This window comes from Castor canadensis, chromosome 7 (assembly GCF_047511655.1).
Source record: "Castor canadensis chromosome 7, mCasCan1.hap1v2, whole genome shotgun sequence".
NCBI lineage: Eukaryota > Metazoa > Chordata > Mammalia > Rodentia > Castoridae > Castor > Castor canadensis.
Genome location: NC_133392.1, coordinates 54,757 through 62,498, shown reverse-complemented (window position 1 = coordinate 62,498; position 7,742 = coordinate 54,757). Strand labels below are relative to the sequence as shown.

The following is a 7,742-nucleotide window of genomic DNA, read 5'->3' as shown; positions in this document are numbered from 1 at the left end:
TCCAAACTTTCTGGAAGGGTAACAATAGAGTTTTACTGTGTTGCCCCAGAGCTATTTGCATGACCCAACCTTTTAAGAATGGACTGATGGCCGCTGACCATGGTGGGGCCACTTGCCCACTGTAAAATGGGCTAGTGGGCTAACCTTTATAAATGGAGTAACCTGCACACTATAAAATTGTATCATAACATTAATGATATTTTTTCACCCAGTGATTCTCTTGCAAACCTGGAGAGTGCTGTTCTTCTCCTGGGTGCACATTTAAAATCAAGGGATAGACTTCAAAGACAAGTTACAAGGGCCTGACTTGTCAGTCAAGATCTTGGGGGTTGCCTGGTCAGGATGGTATGACCATTGTTAAGTGGGCTCATAAATATACCCTGGTAACAAATGAGTGGAGATACTGGCCATACATGGAGCTCCCTACGGGTGCCACCAAAAGCCGGCCTGCTGGTTGCCTGTTGCAGTCATATTGTTGTTTTGGCTTATGGGTACAATGCTACTTCCTTCTTGCCAAAAGACCTCGAAAGATCACTGGAGTAGATTATACAGCAATTACCCTAAGGAGATAAAAATGTAAAAAAGATGGCCACACTTAGGCTAATTGCCACATGCAGGTGCACTAAACATATCTAATAAATGATAACACAGCTGCTATATAACCACTCAGGGACAGCCAGTTATATTACTGTAGCTAGGTTTGCATATACAGTAAGTATAATAACTTGACAAGATGCCACTTTTGCCTATATCTGTGTAAAAACTCTTGCACAGAGTAGCCTGATGGCAACAACAAGTACTAAAACATAACTAACTTTCCTAAGGCTCTTCATTTCTTGTTCTGACTGCCCACATCATAGTCAATCTGCCTAGAGCAAAATGTTTGACCTGCAATGGAACATTAGGAAATATCATGGGTTAGGGTTTATGGCCAAACAGACCTATTCTCACATACAGAGCCCTAACTCTAATGTTTCCATGCTTTGGTTCTTAATTCACCTAGCACACTTGAGTCTCCTTAGGCTACAGAACAAAGCAGTTGTTTTATATAGGTGTGCAAGCACTTACAAGGGCTCCTTCTTTTGGGATAAGCTCAGAGAAGAGGATTAAATTCAAAACTCCAAGTTTTCCTTGAAAGTGATTTGCTAGCATATTCTTCCAACCACTGCTGATGGTTGACCTTCTAAGTAGTCTGCATCAGACAATTAACTCTAGTGACAAACTATAGACTTCCTGGAAGAAGAATGGGAGTCTTCTCTCCTGGCTTACCATAGTGATAAATTCGGTTCAACCAATTCTTTCTGGAAGGATTTTGTCTTCACATTGAGTGTCCCAGATTTTAGTGCTCTCTCCCAAAGGACTTCTACCTGAAATCACCTAGCTTTGGCAACTGAAGGGACTGGGTATCTACTACTCTTCCTCAATCACACTAAGCAGGTGATTGTAAATGGTATGCAAGCACTTCCAGGGGCTATCCTCTTTCCCAGGAACAGTGCAGAGAAGGACATAAAACATAACACCTCCTGCTCACTTCTTATTAGGTGTTTGTCTGCTTGTTTGTCTTGCTGCTATGTGAGGGTTGGGTTCCTACCTGGCCTGCATCTGGGAGCCAAAAGGACACACAAGCACTATACATCCAAGGGGCCTGAAAGGGCATTCAGGTACTGCTCAAACATTTCTCCTTTGCTCCTCTGTCAGGAGCTAAGCGCCTGAGTTGTCAGGGTCTGTGGATTACCCCTGGAAGGGGTTGTTCATGCATCATAATTTCTACAGTTCCTATGCAATGAATTGCCTCCTTAACTACTAGTTCTGGGAGTTTATTGGGTTATGCAGTCTCAAATTTCCCTAGCCCACAGAAAACATAGAGGTAGGCATTCACTGGGCTCACATCTAGCAGCTCCCTCCCACCCAAGATCAGATAGTGCAATCTGAACGAAAGTGCAGACATCTGCCACAGATCTTTTCTCTGGAAAAGCTCAGAGTGTGGGTAATAAACTCCTGAACTCAGCTTCACCTGGTGATAAGGAGATAGATGTGTGACAGAACACCTATCCAACACTCCCATCTTTCCAGATGCATCTAGAGATTGGTTTCTATCTCACCTATTTCAGAATATTGATAAAACTTGGCCCACTGGAGGCCACTAAAACCAGACACAGTGGTTTGGCAGGCACTAAGATGTGAGAGGCATCTCAGAATCTCTGGCTAGACTGGTTTCTGAGATTCTTCTCCCCCACAAAACCTGTCTGACTAGAATGAAAACAGCAGTTGTCTCAGCCAATTCAAAAAATAAACCCAGAAACTCAAAGAAAATAAAGAAGCAGGAAGATATGTTCCAAACAAAAGAACAAGACAATTGCCCTAGTGAAGTGAAGATACGTGGTTTACCTGACAAGGAATTCAAAATAATGGTCAGAAAGGTGCTCACCAAGGTCTGGAGAGCAATGCATCAGCAAACAGAATTTCCAAAGTGGAAGACTTTTAGAAGTAACTAACATATAATACAACAAATGAACTGAAAAATTCAAACAGTAGACTAGGCCAAACAGAAGAAAGGACCAGTAAATTTGAAGCCATGTCATTGTAAATCATCCAATTTCAGGAGTAAAAGAATGAGAACAAGGGAGTGTAGGTTAAGAGGTTTATCATGCATCATCTACTAGAACTGTACATGCAGTATCAGTGTGCCAGAAAGAGAATAGAGAACAGGATCAAAACACAGCAAAGAAATAAAGGGAGAAAACTTCCCAAGCCTGGGAGCCAAGATTGAAGTCATCATCAAAGAAGCTCAAAGGGTGCCAAACAGGAAGAATCTAATGACACATACACCAACACACATTATAGTCAAATTGTCAAAAATTAAAGACAAATAGTTTTAAAACAATAAGAAAAAGTGATTTGTTACATAAAATGGTTTTCCGATACTGGAGGCATCACAATACCCAACTTCAAACTATACTACAGAGTCATAACAATAAAAACAGCATAGTATTGGCACAAAAAAAGACAGGAAGACCAATGGAGCAGAATAGAAGAACCAGACATAAGCCCATGCATCTATAACCAGCTGATCTTCAACAAAGGAGCCCAAAACACACAATGCAGAATAGTCTCTTCAACAAATGCTGCTGGGAAAACTGGATATCCACATGCAAAAGACTGAAGCTAGATCCTTGTCTTTCACCCTGTACCATAATCAATTCAGAGTGAATCAAAGACCTTGATATAAGGCCTGAAGCTCCGAAACAACTGCACGAAGCAGTTAGGAAATACACTAGAACAGATAGGTATAGGGAATGACTTCCTAAACAGAACTCAAAAGGCTCAGCATCTAAGAGAAGCAATGAACAAACAGGACTGCATCAAACTAAAGAGCTTCTGCACAGCAAAGGAAACAGTCACCAGACTCAAGAGACAGCCCACAGTATGAAAGAAATCTTTGCCAGTTACTCATCTGACAAAGGTCTAATATCCAGAATCTACAGGGAACTCAAAAAACTCAGCCCCCAAAGAATCAACACCCCAATGAAGAAATGGGCACATGAATTAAACAGGGAATTCTCAAAGAAAGGGGGACAAATGACAAGTAACTACATGTAGAAGTGTTCAAATCCCCTGGTTATAAAAGAGATGCTAATCAAGACAGCACTTAAATTTTATCTCACCCCAGATAGAAGGGGTAATAACAACAAATGCTGACGAGGATGTGGAGAAACAAGAAACCTTATACACTGATGGTGGGAATGCCACTTAGTACAACAACAACTATAGAAAGCAGTGTGGAGATTCAATATCCTAAATAAGTGTCACAATCAAAAGCTTGACAAAAGAGTGGAACAAGCTGAAAATACAGTATCAGGAACTGAAGACAGAGTAGAGGAATTAGACCAAAAAGTAAAAGATCATGAAAAAATGCTAAGAAAATATGAATGGAACATGTAAGCTAGAGCTGCCATATGATACAGCTCTACCCAAAAGAATGTAAGAGAGGATACAATAGAGACACTGTACATCTGGTTTAACTGAATCGTAAAGAATGTTAACCAGTTGCAAGCTGTCTACAACCAAACGTTTTCCCCTTTTGTATTCCTAGTTACATTTTCTCAGCTGTTGTTTTGTTCCTTCAATTTCTATGGAAAATGAGCATCACCATCATCTAATTACTTCTAGTCTTTAGATAATTTGTGAGCCCAAGTAAGGAGTTAGTGCTCCTCAGCAAAAAGCGGATTTTAAGCACAGGTTATAAGATGTCATCCTTGATCCCCAATTCCTCCTCCTATATCGGTCAAGGTTCCTATACAGACAATTCATTAGAAGTCATACTACCAAAAGCAATCTACATGTTCAATGCAATCCCTATAAAAATTCCAATGACATTCTGCACAGAAATAGAAGAAGCAATCATGAAATATATATATGAAAACACAAAAAACCTCGAATTGCCAGAACAATTCTGGCCTTTTTCACAATGTTAATTCTACTGATCCATGAGCATGGAAGGTCTTTTCATCTTCTGATGTCTTCTTTGATTTCTCTCTTCAGTGGTTTATAGTTTTCATTTACAGGTCTTTGGTTTCTTTTGTTAAATTTATTCTGAGGTACTTTATTGTCTTGATCATGTGTCTGGGGGTTTTCCTCTTTTGGTCCTGATGGTTTGGTGTTCTGTAAGATTCCTGCACTAGGGTGACTCTCTCTTTCTCAAGGTTAGGGAATTTTTCTGTTATTATTCTATTGAATAGGTTGTCAATGCCTTTAGTGTGTATCTCCTCTTCTTCTTGTATACCCATGATTCATAGATTTGGTCCTTTCATGGTGTCCCAGATATCTTGGATTGATTTTTTTCAGGGTTTCCATATCTTTATTTATTTCCTTTTTCATACCTGGATAGTTTTGTTATGACATTTCCATGTATATATGTATTGTATCCTGAATTAGTTTATCCCCTCTATTTTTCTCCTTTCACCTTAGTTCTAAGGGTGATTTCAACAAATTTTAAAATTCTATATTCATTCTTATATAGAAAGTCAACCATATTCACCTTTTTTTCTTTACCCTCCATCTCCCATTAGTGATGTTCCCTTAGCATGACCTGTTTTTCATAGTACTGTTTGTATTTGTATTGTGCCTGTATTTCACATATGAGAGAAAATGTGTGACCTTTGGTTGATGTTCTCCACTTTCATCCATTTACCTGAAAACTACAAAATTTCATTCTTCTTTATGACTGAATAAAATTTCATTATATATCAATACTATATATTCTTAATCCATTCATCAGCTGTGGGGCATCTTGGCTATTATGAATAATGCTGCAATAAGCATGCATGTACAGATGTCTTTATTGTAATCTGACTTACATTCCTTCCAGTATATCACTAGGAGTGGTATTGCTGGATCATATGAATATTTGGACTTCTTCCTTTGAAATAGACAAAGTTCCTTTGTCTATTTCTTCATTGAGTCGTTGATTTTTGGGGAGTTTAGTTTTTTTTAAGGGGAGAGTGCGAACGCAGTCCCCCACTACCACAAATTGTGCAGTCGAGTTTCCCACACTTGGGGAAATCACAGGGGTCAGCACATCTGGAGTGCAATGGATAAGCCTCACCCTGGGAAAACCACCTTCTTGATCATGGTCTCTTCCCTGCTAGGTAAGCATGGGGGGAGTTTAGTTTTTGAGCTCCCTGTATGTTCTGGTTATTAATCCCTTGTCAGATGTATAGCTGGTGTAGATTTTCTCTCATTCTGTGAGTTGTCTCTTCAATCTGGTGACCATTTCTTTTGTTGTGCAGAAACTTTTTAGTTTCATGTAGTCCCATTTGTAAATCATTTCTCTTAGTTGCTGAGCCACTGGAATTTTATTTAGGAAGTTATTGCCTATACCTATAAATTCCAGCGTATTCCCTACTCTTTCCTGTGTTAGCTTCAAAGTCTCAGGTCTTATATTAAGGCCCTTAATCCACTTTGAGTTGATGTTTGTATAGAGTGAAAGACATGGTTTTCAGTTCTGACTACAGATATCTAGTTTCCCAAAAACATTTGTTGAAGAGGCTGTCTTTTCTCCATCATATGTTTTGGGTGCCTTGTCGAAAATTACATGGATGTAGCTGTATGGATTCAGAGATTAAGAAACATTTAGAGCTCAATTAAAAATGCAAATATTGGGCTGGGGTATGGCTGAAGTGGTAGAGCACCTGCCTAGTAAGCATAAGGCCTTGAGCTCAAACCTCAGTACAGCTCCCCTAAAACTAGTGCAAGTCTTAAACATCAAACTTGGTAAAGCATAAAAGTAGAATTTGAAGGTAAGACTGTAATAATGAATACCTGTGTTTAGAACATAAAGACCAAAGAGTAATGAGGCAAATGTCCAATCTGAATGTACACAGAATAATGGACCCAAGGAAAGGCAGAGGGCCAGATGATAGTGATGAAGGCAGAAACTGTGAAATGTAAATAATAATAAAATAGAAACACAACCAAAACCTGCTCTTTGAAAAAGATCAATAAAATATATGAACTAGTTATGAAGCTGCTAAGGACAAAGAAGTGCAAATAAACAGTATTTGAGCCAAAAAGAGATGTGCTATGGCTTAAATATGAAGTATCCCTTAAAAATGGTCATGTGTTGAAGGCTTGGTCAAGAGCTGGTGGCACAATTGGATCATGAAGGTGAAAAATTCATCAGTGGATTAATCCATCAGTGATTTAATAGCTTAATGGGCTTTAGAAGGCAGGGACTGGTTAGAGAAAACAGGTCACTGGGAACATGCCTTTAAGGGATTTATCTTTTCCCCAGGCCCTTCTTCTCACACTGTCTGCTTCCTGGCTTCCATGAGGTGAATACCTCCTCTGCCACACACCATCCTGCCATGATGTTCTGCCTCACCTCAGGCTCAAAGCAATGGAGCCAAGAGACCATGGACTTAAACCTCTGAATCTGTGAGTCCAAATAAACTTACTTCCTTTTAGGTATTTTTCTCATGTGTTTTGTCATAGCATCCAAATGTGACCAACACAGAAGATTGGAACCAGAATTGGAGTCATGTCTGTGAGTATACCTGACCATGTGGTTTAGGAACCTTTGGAATTTGTTTGTGGGAGGAATTTGAAAAAGATTGGAGGTGTCTAGTAAAGTTTAGAATGCTGTAAGTGGATCTTAATGGGTGATTCTGGTGGGAGTTCAGAAGGCCAGAATGCTGATCAGAGAGCGGACAGTGCAGACAGTGCTTATGAGGATTTAAATGGGAATAAGAACTCTATTGGGAATTAGACTAGAGGTCATTATGGAACTTTGTGACAAAGAACTTGTCCACATTCTGTCCATGCTCCGAGACTTTGTGAAAGGCTGAATTTAAAAGAAACAGATTCATTAACCTGGTAGAGGAAATTTCAGGTCCGCATAACATTCAGGCTATGATATGAGTACTTCTGGCTGCTTTAACCAGATTTATAGTAAGATTAAGAAGCAAAATGCAGAGCAGAAGGATTTGAAAAACTTGCAGTTTGGCTAGAAATGGAGTCCATTTAAAGTTGGGACCAAGGATAGTGTGATTGCTGAAAAGATCTGCACAATTAAAAAGAATCCAAGTATTTTGTATAGGGACAATAGAGAAGGTGCCCTGAGTGTATCTCAGGAATTAACCAGAAACCACCTAGCACAGGCTCAAGGATGTAAAGGTGTAAACTCATGTGAAAGACATGGCTTAAGAAGAGCACTCCAGGGCACCTTGCTCACAGGACCACCT

The 7,742-nt window shown here is 39.5% G+C and overlaps 1 non-coding gene across 1 annotated transcript; it reads right to left on the bottom strand.

Annotated features, from left to right (window-relative positions):
* Window positions 1-5,492: 5,492 nt before the first annotated feature.
* On the bottom strand, window positions 5,493-5,656 carry LOC141425070 (U1 spliceosomal RNA). The gene has a single exon (XR_012450180.1). It is a non-coding gene; the product is annotated as a U1 spliceosomal RNA (small nuclear RNA).
* Window positions 5,657-7,742: the final 2,086 nt, after the last annotated feature.